This window comes from Rattus norvegicus, chromosome X (genome assembly GCF_036323735.1).
Source record: "Rattus norvegicus strain BN/NHsdMcwi chromosome X, GRCr8, whole genome shotgun sequence".
Lineage (NCBI taxonomy): Eukaryota > Metazoa > Chordata > Mammalia > Rodentia > Muridae > Rattus > Rattus norvegicus.
Window position 1 is genome coordinate 44458000 of NC_086039.1, and position 14631 is coordinate 44472630.

The 14631-nt window shown below is 40.5% G+C and overlaps 1 long non-coding RNA gene across 1 annotated transcript; it reads right to left on the minus strand.

Moving 5' to 3' along the window:
- Nucleotides 1–3119: 3119 nt before the first annotated feature.
- Nucleotides 3120–9210, minus strand: LOC134484106 (uncharacterized). Its single transcript, XR_010061451.1, has 2 exons — nucleotides 8826–9210; nucleotides 3120–6795 (listed from the first exon to the last, which is right to left on the minus strand). It is a non-coding gene; the product is annotated as an uncharacterized LOC134484106 (long non-coding RNA).
- Between the last annotated feature and the right edge of the window lie 5421 nt (nucleotides 9211–14631).

A 14631-nucleotide genomic window follows, 5' to 3' on the forward strand; every position in this document is an offset into this window, starting at 1 on the left:
TTAGATTACCGTGAACAGCATAAAGCATGGGTAAGTATATTGTGTGGGTTAGTATGCGGGAGAATAATATGTAATTTTACCCTATGGATAAATGATGAATTTAAATGAAGTAGACTTTGATGTGGAAGAAATCACTTTGTAGTTTACAAATGTAGTAGAACCATTCAAACAGGAAACTGTTACTTCTGTGTTTTTATTTCAAGTTGGAAAAAATATCATTTTAATGTTTTCCATAAATACCTACAGAGGAATATCACTACTTTTAAATTTTCCAAGAAATCTGCATATCAACTTCTTTCCCTATTCCTTCTTTTCAAATTATTACAACCATAATGACACTTGGCCAAGAAAAAAAAAGAAACTGATAGCAAGAAGAACATGGTGTTGCTGTGACAGATTTAACAATATAAGTGTCTATGAATTTGATCTATTTTCTTGGAGGATTACAGAGAATTTGTAAGGTATGGGCTGAAAAGATGTTGAATACTTGGGGCCTTAATAAGTTACTGTTGTTAGTTAGTACTTGAGAGGTAAGAATAAGTTAAAAGTGACCTGCATATCAGTCACCCAGTCTACCACCTTTCGGGCATGACAATACAGAGTCTACCTCAAAACTCATGATGGTTCACCAAGGCCAATTTCCTAGCCTGCCTGCTTATTGGTCACCCATCCACCACCCTACCTGGCAATGGCATTACAGGCTAATGCCAATATCCTGGATACATTCTGAAACTTGATGGTAAGACTATATTGCTGAAGACAATATATATATATATATATATATATATATATATATATATATATATATATATATATATATATATATTGAAATCCCAGACCATGGAGCAATAAAGCTGGTTCTCACTTGGAAGTTCTATTTTCATTAAACAGATTTCATTGTTCTAGAAGATGCTATACATGCTATTAGAGTGAAAAGGTAATCATTAATTTTATTCAGCTGAGAATCCTGTAAACTACAATAACAACTGGCCTAGCAGGATATATCAATTGATAGAATAGTTTTATGAACATAGTAGAAGTAACCAAACACTTCTTATCAGAGCTAAGGCCTATTACAAAAGATGGAACCCATTTCTGGCATTGTTAATGGAGCCAAGATCCTCTACCTAAATAGGATCTACCTAAATTAGTATCTCCTAGGGAGAGCCTAATTTTTTCTACTAAATTGACATATAATTAAAATAATTCCCAATAATTTGTACTCATATGCATAGAGCCATACATCTCTCAAACCTCATTAGAGAATGCTTCCTACAGTAGCTGGAAAATGACACAGAGTTTCAAGTGATAAATTTGCTGAAAATAAGAGACTGTACAATGTTCATATCTAAATTGGATAATATCTCACACACAAACACACATATACACACAGTTGTGGGATAATCACAGAAGAGGAGATGGAAAAATTTTAAGACCCTAAGGCGGTAGATAATTTCAGAAGAACAGTTTCCAAGACACAATAGGCCAATTGCACTGACAAAATCACAGGGATTGTGATGGGATATAAAATGCTTGAAAAATCTCAATCCAATAAACAATTTCATCATATAGGGGAAATAGTGGTCAAGAAATCCTACAACCACCTGAGGAGGTATTGGAAATTTTTAACTGTTTATAAAAGCATAGTAAATTTTCATGAATAACATAATCCCCATTGTTAAGTCAGTCACACTTGTAATAGTAGTTGGGAAACACAAAGTGAACTTACAGGGGAAGAAAGAAGAAAACTTAAATTTGGTTGGCTTGTGCATAAAAGATAGAAGAGAGAAGAATTTAGAGGAGTAATGGTGTTGGAGAATTTAATCATAATACATTGTATAAGATCATCAAAAAACTAAGACAAATATACTAAAGAAAAAGAATACCAAGACAAATGCTAAGAGAATAGGCATGACTTCTGAGATTCCAGAGGAGAACACACAATCCATCAGGCCTATTATGTAGCATGTTAGGCTATGAGACTATTAGAACACTCCTCCATTGTTGTGGGATTATAAGCTGGTGCAACAACTCTGGAAATCATTCTGGAGATTTCTTAGAAAATTGGACATTGCACTTCCTGAGGACCTAGCTATACCTCTCCTTGGCATATGATTATCCAACACACAACAAAGATATGTGTCCCACTATGTTCATAGCAGCCTTATTTATAATAGCCAGAAGGTGGAAAGAACCCAGATGTCCTTCAACAGAGGAATGGATATAGAAAATGTGGTACATCTACACAATGGTGTACTACTCAGCTATTAAAAATAATGACTTCATGAAATTCATAGTCAAGTGGATGGAACTAGAATATATCATCCTGAGTGAGGTAACCCAATCACAAAAAACTCATGGTATGTGCTCACTGATAAGTGAATATTAGCCCAGAAGCTTGGATTATCCAAGATACAATCCACAGACCACATGAAGCTGAAGAAGGATGAACAAAGTGAGCATGCTTCAATTATTCTTAAAAGGAAGAACAAAAATATTCATAGGAGGAGATTTGGAGACAAAGTTTGGAACAGAGATTGACGAAATGGTCATCAGAGCCTGCCCTACCTGGGGATCCAACCCATATACATACAGCCACCAAAACTAGATAATATTGCTGAAGCCAAGAAGTGCATGCAGAGAGGAACCTGATGTAGCTGTCTCCTGAGAGGCTTAGCCAGGGCATGACGAATACAGAAGCAAATGGTGGCAGCAAACCATTGAACTGAGAACAGGGTCCCCATTAGAGAAGTTGGAGAGAGGATAGAGAAAGCTGAAGGGGTTTGCAACCCCATAAAAACAACTATATCAATCAGCCATAGATCTCAGGGATTAATCCACCATCCAAGGAGTGAACATGGACAGAACCATGGCTCCAGCTGCATGTGTAGCAGAGGATAGCCTTGTTGGTCACCAATGGGAGGAGAAGCCCTTGGTCCTGCCAAGGCTGGTCCTGCCAAGGTGTAAGGTAATATAAGGGGAGGGAGGTGGGAAGTGGTGGGTGGTTTGGTGTGGAAACACACCCATAGGGGAAGGGGGAAGGAGGAAAGATAGTGGATTTGTAGATGGGAAACTGTCACGCCCACCTCGACCGGCAAGGAAGACGCAACACCGTTGGATCCTTCTCAATCAGCCTTTATTGCAGGAACACCTAATTGATAGTACGGGGACCCCGGGGAACAAAGGCACTCGCCTTAAATACAAGACAGGCTGTGGCTGTAAATTTGTCCACTGGGGATTGGTGGAGCATGAAATACCTATTTAGCATGAATATCACCCTGGCCTTGTAGGTGCTGGGGGTCTGCCAACACATGCGCTGTAGGTGTTTACCACAAACGACCACCGGATGTCGGCGCCATCTTTAGCCGCTCCCTACATCTCCCTCTTTTTTGTTTTTTTTAAAAATGAACCCATTAGGTGGAGGTAGTGGTCTGAGAGAGATCAGACATGCCTCACAGAGTGACCAGCTCGGCCATGACGAGCCACTCCTGCAGTTAGGACTGCACCCCAATGGCTAGAGATGACTGAAATGTACAACACACCATTCTGGGCTATTGGTGTGCTAATAATAGGGGAGAGACAGAGCAGAGGGGCATGGGACCAGCCCGAATGTACAAACAGGGCGGGGCCACCTCTGTCCATGACTGGTCTAGATCTGGGTGTCACGTCAATACACGTCATTGCTCCTGTCTTAGGTCATTCCTCTCAAAACTCGGCCTTACCCGTCACTGGAAATTAACCCTATCGCCACTGGGCTCCTGGCTTAGGTTGGTCCGAGCCTGAGGAAAGTTGCCCGTCTCTGGATACAATGACTTCACATGACAGTGACAAAATATGATCTAGGGCGAACTCTCAATCTTTTAGAGAGGCCAGCCACACACTGGGAGAAGCACCGCTCTCAATGGCCGCCATAGCCTGGTAAACAATCGCTTTGTGTCTAGCATGTTCTCGTTTTAAACGGCAAAAAAGCCATAGGCATACTCCACATCCCAAGAGGACAATGGCCCCCCAGGCAAACATGCCAGCCCATTCTTTGAAAAATGAGAAAGCATTGGTGATCCACGAGGTGAAATCCCCAATCGAGATGGGTTCCATTCTGGTGTTGTTAAGGACAGCAATCTGCATCAGCAATTGTCTCGATAATTGTTCCGCTTCCATGGACCAGTTTCCTTTCAAATAATTAGAGATTTCTTTGCTCTGTTGAGAATACTGAGAAAAGTTAGCTTTCAATGGAGTAACACATAAGCCTCTAAAGGAGGAAACGCAGGACAGCTGCGTCATATGATATAATGCCTCAATTTGTTCTTGAATCAAATCTATTCGTTGGTTAGCTAATAGAAAGCCAGATGCGTAGTGGGCATTAAATTCTTCTTGTATCTCTAATGCCACTGCGGTTCTGTCTACAATCTGATTGATAGTCTCAGCTGTCTATATTTGATTAGTCATAGGTTTAGTAGCAGCATGGTGAGCCGCAGCAGAGCAGCCATGCATATCCAAAATTAAGAAATTTAGAGTAAAAAGAGCTAAAGACAACTGTTCTGTTGGTGTTTTGCCATAGGCAATTCCCCCTTTTTGTTTTTGTAAGAGCTCTTTTAAAGTACGATGTGCTCTTTCTACAATTCCTTGACCTTGGGGATTGTATGGCAATCCTGTATATGTTTGACCTGTATTGTTTGGCAAAATGTCTGAAAAGACTTTGTAGTGTAGGCAGGTCCGTTGTCTGTCTTGAGGCTGTCAGGCTTTCCCCAGACTGTCCACGCCTCTAAGCAATGACTAATGGCATTACGAGCCTTTTCACCAGTCATCAGAGTGGCATGTATAATGCCAGAACAGGTATCAACAGAAACATGTGTATATTTTAAATTTCCAAATTGAGATATGTGTGTGACATCCATCTGTCAGAGCTTTAATGGAATCAGGCCACGAGGGTTAATTCCCACCTGAGGAGGGTGGTGAAACTGAACACAATTCTGGCAACGTAATACTACATCACGAGCTGTAGCTCTAGAGATTTTAAATTTTTGTTGAAGAGTGAAAGCAGGAACCTGAAACTTTTGATGAAATTCTCTAGCAAGATCAACTGGAGCTGCATGAAAAATAAATTCTCTGCGAGTACTAGCATCCACCAAAGTGTTATAACTGGCCATGGGACCAGGCAAATTAGTATGAGCTCGAATATGTTGTGTGAAAAACTTATTTTTTCTTGGTCCAAATTTAATTTTTGTAATTCTAAAAGAATTTGACATATAGTACTAGTCAACCTAATTGGCCCTGTAATTTCAAGTGAGCACACAGCGTTAACTACATAAGCAGAATCAGAAATTAAATTGAAAGAATCATGAAATCTTTTAAAAACTTCCAACACAATTTTACATTCTGTAATTTGGGGGTGCCTGGCTTCTAGGATAAGAGTTCTATAAAAATATTATCTCAATTTATACCTGTTTCTCTAGGTTGGCTCATGTCACATATTGTCTAGAATGACTCTATATAAATTATCAGTTTTATGTCAACTTCTTGTTATAGATGTTATAATTTTTTAACCATATCCAATAACTTAAAGGCCAATAATCTATGACCAAGGCATGTAGAACATATTTATACATTTAAAACCAGTCAGAAACAAAATTGAAGTGGTTAACACATGTCTTTAATATTTAGACCAAACACCATTTTTGCTTTTCTAGCTGTGATTTTAAAAGAAACACCTTGTCACCTGTTAAGTCTAATAACAACTCAGGGATTTTTCTAAGAGAAACAGACATCAGCTCCCATACCAAGAAGCTGAGGAGCTGCTGGCACCTTTAAGATCAGCTCCTGCAGATGTTCTGCCCCCGGGCAGCTTGTCCAGCTGACCTAGGCTCTTTGCTGTAGGTACAGGGCTCCAAAGGCCGATTGAAACTGCTTTTTATTCATTTGTTCTCTTTTCAGAAACGAGTTAAGACCAAATCAAGGTGTGAATGACCGGCAGATAAAGTTTTTACCATTTTTTCTTTTGAACATGAAACATAAAACATTTAAACAATGAGAAACAAAAACCACAGACATAAACTGACAGACATGGACAGCTTGGTGCACCAAGGACAGACAATAGACATAGAGGGAAAAAACTAGATGGTGTCCCACTGAAAGAACTCAGATATCTTATCTATGGAGTTCAGAACCAGAAATAAGCATTTCTCTAATAGGAGCCAGCAGAGAGGCAGGACATCTCCTACCTATCTTCTGTTCCCAGGAGAGCTCTGAAAGTTTTTCTCTTTCTCCAAAGCATCTGTGGAGAGTCTGGGAGTACTGTTTTTCCCAAACCCATTCTCTCTCATGTCTAGGGTGTAAACTGTCTCTAATCAGGGTCCAAAGACTAAAACATAACCCTAAAAGAATGTATATACAAAAACACTTTACCATTACCTTGTCTCTTTTTTATTATAAGTTTTACTCATGCTAGCCCAAATCATCGAGGCCTTTTCTAGCCCATCCTACCCCAATATGTCCCTGTTTTATGGCTCCAGGAGATAAGGGCCAAAAGGTTTTATGGCCCCTGGTTCTTGGAACAGAGCTACTAAATCAGGAGAAGGATCGGATCTTCAGGTCCTTATTATTTTTATCTCGTCCTGTCGGAGTAAAAGTTGGTCAGAGTTGATGAAGCATCTGCATTTGAAACACATCTGGTTAGGCTTGGGCCTGGAATGTTCTCTGTTTTAACTTTTACCTTTGGCTGTTGGCAGTTTTGTAGTCCGAGGGGCTTCTCTGTCCCCCAACCTGGGGCATTTTGACCACAGGGGCAGGAACTGGCTGCTGTGGGGATAGGATCAAAGGCACTCTCCCTGTTAATGATGACTAACGAGAAAAATAACTTAATGCTGGAGACTGACTCCTCTCTTGGAATAAAACCAACAGATAAGGCAGGCTCCCTGAAAGAACTTCTCTTAATGAGCACTCTCTTTCTGTGAGCAAAAGTTGAAGGTCTGGCCACTAAAAGCAGAAATTCTTTTCTTGTTCTTGTTTTCCTTAGAGTCCTCCCCCACCTCACTCTCAGCCTTTTCAGATCATTCCTCCTGTAGCATTTCTAACGCAGCCTGTCCCTTTAAGGTTCCTTGTTCCCAAGCAAAATTTAAATCTTTCCCAGCTTTTCTTAGCTGTCCACCTCAAGATTCCCAGAGACTGTGAACCAAGGTGCAATGGCAATCGCACTCACTAAGAAATCTCTCTATAGTGCTTCTTTTTATCCTAAGCCTTTTTCTTTTAAACAGCTCCTGAAGAGCCAGAAAAATTGGGTGAGACTGAGCAGTCTCTATGTTCACTGTAGCAGCTCCGCAGCTAGTTTCGCTCCCCCCTACTGTGTGGGCTGGGAGCAGAAGCACAGATAAAACACTATGCTTCAAAAATTAACATTGGCTATCAACCAACACACCGCCACTAGAGCGGGGTCCATAAAATTAAGTTTCCTTTCACTACACCTGCTCCATAGCCGGAGAGAGGCAGGCTCTGGTTAAACTCCCCCAGTCTCCAGGGGTGAGACAATATCTGCCAAGAGCCTCAATTTGAGCGATAACAAAAGCTGAGTTGACTCCATAGGTTTTGACTGACTCTATTAATTGTTTTATTGTCTTAAAGTCAACAGGTTCATGATGTTGCAGCCCGTTTGCATCCAGAAAAACTGGAAAACTCAATCCTAACTCTTTCCATACTTCCGGGCAAAAAGAAGTACTTCCTGCAGGCTTCACCATTGTTTTACCTTGAAAGTTATACGGTGGTGCAGGAGGTGCTGTTGGCATAATTGCCTTCTTATTTAAGTCCTTGGCTTGTTTCTGCACAGCGTAAGTGTTTGGCCAGTCAGAATGATAAATCTCTTTCTCATAATGAGCTACCTCCTCCTCAAGGTCAGCTAAGTCACTATCACTAAACTCTGAATCACTAGACATCTCCAAGGTCAATGCCTTTAATGAGGGATAAATTTTTTTTTTGTTCCTAGATCCTGATTACTATTCTCGCCTTTGTCTATCCTCTCCTTGATCTTTTCTGCCTTTTCTTTTACCTCTTTTCCTCCTTTTCTTTTCTTTCCTTCCTTCAAAACTTTCTCTCCTTCTGACATACTCTCCTGTTGCTCTGTAAGGATTCTCTGATCTGTCCTAACAGCTTCTTCACATCGTTTATCTTCCAAGCAGGCACGGATCATACGCCAAAGCGGCCTTGTCCCTGGTTTAAGCTTGCCCACTGAAGTCTCCTTATCCAGATCTTTTCCCAGCTTCTCCCATGCTCTCAAAGTGAGCGACCCTGACACTCTAAACCACGGGGCACAACGGTTACACTCATCAAGAAAACTCAGCAGGATTTTCTTTTCAATTTTAAGCTTACACTAACCAAGAAGCTCCTGAAGAGCTGACAGGAGCGGGGTGCAGTGTGAGTTTCCCATGCTTTTACGACCTTATTTACGATCGATTTACAAGCAAGGGGAGCTGGCGAGCTGGTGTGTTTATTTACACACGATCTTGTGGCTCATCATGGACTCTTCCCAACAAATGCATTCGTGCCCTGGGCGGTGGCAATTCAGACAGAAGCAACACCACAACACAAAAAGAGTATAAGGCAAAAGTGCTAGTCCAACCCACAAAGGATCAAATGGAAAAGACAACATTACCGTGCTCCACAAACCCCTTTTTGCCTCTAAACCAAGGCTATCATTGTCTCTGCTTTTCCAGAGAACTTTATTGTCCTACTAGGGAAGTTTTACAATCCCTTATCCCGGAGCTTTATCGTTACAGTTCCACTTATAGGAACTCTATTGTCCCAATTCCGGCAACTAACTGCCCCTACTGGGAACTTACCGACGTCGACCGTCCTGAGGCTGAAAAAGTTCTGGATCCAGACGAGAAAAGATTTTCTCGGGTCCCCGTACGGGCCACCAGTTGTCACGCCCACCTCGACCGGCAAGGAAGACGCAACACCGTTGGATCCTTCTCAATCAGCCTTTATTGCAGGAACACCTAATTGATAGTACGGGGACCCCGGGGAACAAAGGCACTCGCCTTAAATACAAGACAGGCTGTGGCTGTAAATTTGTCCACTGGGGATTGGTGGAGCATGAAATACCTATTTAGCATGAATATCACCCTGGCCTTGTAGGTGCTGGGGGTCTGCCAACACATGCGCTGTAGGTGTTTACCACAAACGACCACCGGATGTCGGCGCCATCTTTAGCCGCTCCCTACAGGAAACCAGGAAAAGGGACAGCATTTGAAATATGAATGAAAAATATATCCAAGAAAAAAGTAATATCACTCTGAAACTCCTTATATGTAACAAATATTACTCTAGTACTCAAAGCAGGTAAATATATAATAACAATAATAAATAAAACTACTTGCCAATGATGATCCACAGAATACTTATATCAGTGTCATGAACAAGTTTGCTTCATCCATGACATGATGAGGTAGTGCAACATATACAATTCAATAAATGTAACAAACCACAAAGATAGATTTAAAGACAAAAATGAATGGTCATATCAAAAGAGGTAGAAAAGACCTTTGACAAAACCAATATGCATTCATGACAAAAGCCTTACAGATTGTAGGACTAGAGGAAATATATATATATATATATATATATATATATATATATATCAACAAAACAAACCGTATATACAAGAAACTCACAGTCAATATCATATTCAGTTAAAAAAACTAGACTCAATCATTTTGGAGTCAAAAATGAGACAGGGATTTCCATTACCCAAACTGCTTTTATAACACTGATTTCAAAGTATTGGATGGAGCAATAAGGTAAGAAATGGAAATAAAGGGGATAAAAATAGAGATGGCAAACTATACATCTTTTGAGATTATATGAGACTCCTATGTTTTATGCCAAAATCTTCTAGAAACAATAAACAAATTAAGAACCTGATGGTGAGAGGCAAGCACAGGAGCCTAAGCAACAGAAACCAAGACTACTTGGAATCATCAGAGACACCTGAAAAGCAAGATTTAGATTTAAAATCACATTTTATGATGATGATGATGGAGGACTTTAAAAAGAACATAAATAACTCCCTTAAAGAAGTACAGAACAACACAAGTAAACAAGTAGAAGTCCTTAAAAAGGAAACACAAGAATCCCTTAAAGAATTACAGGAAAACACAACCAAACAGGAAAAGGAATTGAACAAAACCATCCATGATATAAAAATGGAAATAGAAACAATAAAACACAAAGGGGAACAACTGTGGAGATAGAAAACCTAGGGAATAGATCAGGAGTCATAGATACAAGCATCGCCAACAGAATACAAGTGATAGAACAGAGAATCTCAGGAGCAGAAGATACCATAGCAAACACTGACACAATGGTCAAAGAAAAGGTAAAACACAAAAAGATCCTAACTCAAAACATCCAGGAAATTCAGAACACAATGAGATGATCAAACCTAAGGATAATAGGTATAGAAGAGAGTGAAGACTTCCAACTTAAAGGACCAGTAAATATCTTCAACAAAATTATAGAAGAAAACTTCCCTAACCTAAATAAAGAGATGCCCATCAACATACAAAAAGCTTACAGAACTCCAAATGAATTGGACCAGAAAAGAAGTTCCTCCTGTCATATAATAGTCAAAACACCAAATGCACAAAACAAAGATAGAATATTAAAAGCAATAAGAGATAAAGGTCAAGTAACATTTAAAGGCAGACCTATCAGAATTACACTGGACTTCTCACCAGAGACTATGAAACTCAGAAGATCCTGGAAAGATGTCATATAGACCCCAAGAGAACACAAATGCCAGCCCAGGCTACTATATCCAGCAAAACTCTCAATTAACATTGATGGAGAAACCGTGATATTCCGTGACAAAATCAAATTTACACAATATCTTTCTACAAATCCAGCCCTACAAAGAATAATAGATGGAAAAACTCCAATGCAAGAAGGGAAACTACACCCTAGAAAAAGCAAGAAAGTAATCTCCTTGCAACGAAATCAAAAGAAGAGAGACATACAAACATAATTCCACTTCTAACAACAAAAATAAGAGGAAATAATCACTGTTCCTTAATATATCTTAATATCAACGGACTCAATTCCCCAATAAAAAGACATAGACTAACAGGCTGGATCCATAAAGAAGACTCAGCATTTTGTTGTAAACAGGAAACACACATCAGTGACAAAGACAGACACTACCTCACAGTAAAAGGCTGGAAAACAATTTTCCAAGCAAATAGTCCCAAGAAACAAGGTGGAATAGCCATGCTAATATTGAATAATATTGACTTTCAACCAAAAGTTGTCAAAAATAAGGAAGGACACTTCATATTCATCAAAGAAAAAAAATCCACCAAGATGAACTCTCAATCCTAAATATCTATATTCCAAATGCAAGGACACGTACATTCATAAAAGAAACCTTATAAAGATCAAATCACACATTGTACCTCACACGATAATAGTGGGAGACTTCAAGACCCCACTCTCAGTTGGATAAGGGTTTTATGGATGGGAAACTGGGGAAGGGAATAAAATTTAAATGTAAATAAAATAATATCCAATAAAAATTAAAAAATAGAAGTAGACGCAGTATGATCAGGGAAAGAGGAAAGTAGGGCCTCCTTTGGAAGTAACAAGGATGGAAATAAAAACAAGGTGCTAGAGATTTATGAGGAATGACACAATATAAGTGATATGATTGAGGAAATGGGGAAAAGTATCTCTTCATAGAGAATGAGAGGGAGGAAAATAAGGAAGCTACAAGGATATAAAAGATAATAGCAGGATGTAAGTGTTCTGATAGGAGTAATGAGGAAAACGGTAATTCTTAAGGATCGAGGTACTGGAGAAGGGAGGAGGGAGGTAAAATTATACCATGTATGGCTTAAATTGTCACAAGGAATCACATTATTAACAATTTATATAAAAGTAAACCTACAATGCATGTAATTCACACAAGGACACACACACACACATACACACACACACACACACACACACACACACACACACACACACACTCACACACACACACCTTTTCTCAACTTGGGTTACAACTCTTTTTCCAAGAGCCGAAGACCACTGTGAGGCAGTGAAAGACTGTAGAGAGCTGCGACATGCCACGCCTCAAAGATAGCGCTGGTTTCCGCCTTCCACCCTCCCAGGTGAGCACTCCTTGCAGTAAACAAGTCCTTATTTAGCTATGTCTGCTTGGCCTGCTAGCTTCCTCATAGTGACAGCCTATCTACATGACCCACGTGGCTTGCTAGGACTGGCCAGTGCTAGCTATTTAAGTGTGGTGCAGGGCATTCCCTGGGAAGAGAGACAGTAAGAAGAGAGAGAGTCAGAGGAGAGAGAGTCAGAAAAGAGAGAGAGAGAGAGAGAGAGAGTCAGAAAGGAGAAAGAGTCAGAAGAGATAGAGGTCAGAAGATTGTATCAAGGTTCCTGAGTAAAACTGCTTGAAGAAGATCTCCTGTGGTCATGTCTTCCTTGCTGGTCGAGGTTGGGAGTGGCAAAAGACATCTTCGTTCCTGGTTGAGCTGAAGTTCAAACCCTCGTGAACCTGAAATGGATGATAGGCATTTCACTAAGCTCCCAGGAAACCAGGCCAGTCACTGACCTGCAGGCATTCATAGATTTGTGACCATCAGTCACATAAGGGCAATGTCCCAAGCCCCTTCACAGGTAGAGGACATGACCACAGGTCACATAGGCTCAAGTCGTATCTCCAATATAATGAGGTACCTAATGTCTGGAGGGTTAGCCAATGAATTTCCACTCCCAGACACTCCTCCCCGCAAAAGATATTTAAAATCTCAGGCCCACTCTGATAAGTGTGATACAGTTTTACTCATCCACTTTCCACCATGACAATAAATGCCTTGAAACCATGGACTGCCTCTTTTCATGGGATCTTCTGTGGGGAGTCGTAGAGAAGTCCTTTGCCTTCAGAGCCACTGCTTAATCTCCTGCAGAAGGCCTCCCTGTGCTCCAAGTGGTAGCAAGCCCAAGGCCTCCCAGTCAAGGACACTCCCCGTGGGACCAGCTGGAGCCCTACTCTTCTTTTCTTCTAGGCCCCAGGCTGGATCCACCCCTGCAGGGTCCCCATTCTGTCCTCAGCTCTTCCACTGCATCCCAGCGGGATCTGGATGCCCAGGAACCTGAGAACCAATGACCCTGGCCTCCTTGCAGGCCCAGGGACCCTTGAGCCAGCTCTGCCTGTGTCATGAGCTCAGACTGCTTCCTCACCTCTGGAGCAGTGTCCTGTCACTTCTCACAGCCTGACACCCACCAGGTGCCAGTGTGGGGTAAGTGTGGTCAAACTGCCCATGTCCTGCCTCCCAGAAGTGGCCAGAGATCCATGGTGGGGAACCCACACTTATCCTACAGACCACCTAACAAAAACCTTGATATCAGACATAAGAAACCCTCTTTTAAATTGTTAACCAGGCCTCTCTAAAATACTCCAGCTGTGATCATTGTTTTGGTTAGCTACCCCCAGAAATGGAAGGTATACTCGTATTGTTGACAATGTCATGTACTTCAGAAACAGAACTCAGGGGCCCTGAACTGGAACTGGCCTGAATGTACTCTCCCTGCAGTCCAGGTTTCACTGTACCAGAAGCTGCCAAACATGTTCACAACAGAGGCCAGCAAAAGTCCTACTTAGCCATGATGTCTATTCACTACATCAATGACCAGCACAGCATAATCCTACAGGTAGAGTAGTGGCATAAATACCTTAGCATTAATCAATAGGTCTCTAATTGTACTAAAGACCTGCTCAACAGATGTGTGCCATACCTGGTACTAGAAACATAGATAACTAAACAGTGCTATTGAAGTTATAGTTATTGGATGATAATCTACAATCACTAATTTACTAAATCAGCAAAATCTCTAACACCAATCCATAAGCATTTGTCCTTATATCCATATGAAACTATTGATTTCATATCCCATGAAGAACTTCTTATTACAATGAACAGAGAAGATACCACTGTAGAAAACCACAACCAATCATTACCAGTCCCAATAAATGCACGTATAAACATTCCTACACATAAGCCTTAGGAAACAATGCTGAAAAGAGGACAGAATTATTCTAAAAGCAGAGGAACAGGCAGTGTGCTGTGAAATGTCTCCTAGTAACATCAGAAACTGTACCTATGGAAGGGCACAGAAGTAAAACTTCAATTACAGTTTTCTGGACAATCACTGTATATATTCTCTTATTTTTGAATTATAATACAACTGCTCCCATTATTAAACCAAATCTCCTCTGAATTTCTAGAATCTTATTGCTTAAGTCAGACAGACTTTTGCACTCCAGTGTTAACATTAATAGGGTGTGATATTTTATACTCACTGTTAATTTCACAGGATCTAGACCACTAGTTCTAAACCATTCCAAAGCTGCAATCCTTTAATATAGTTCCTCATGTTGTGGTTACCCAAACCATAAAATTATTTTGTTGGAACTCCATAACTATAATTTTGATGCTTTTGTGAATAGTAATAATAAATATCTGATATGAAGGACAACTGATATGGGACTCCTATGGAGGTCATGACCCACAAGTTTGAGAACCACTGATCTAGAGTCATACATAATAAATTTCTGGGCACACCTATGATAGA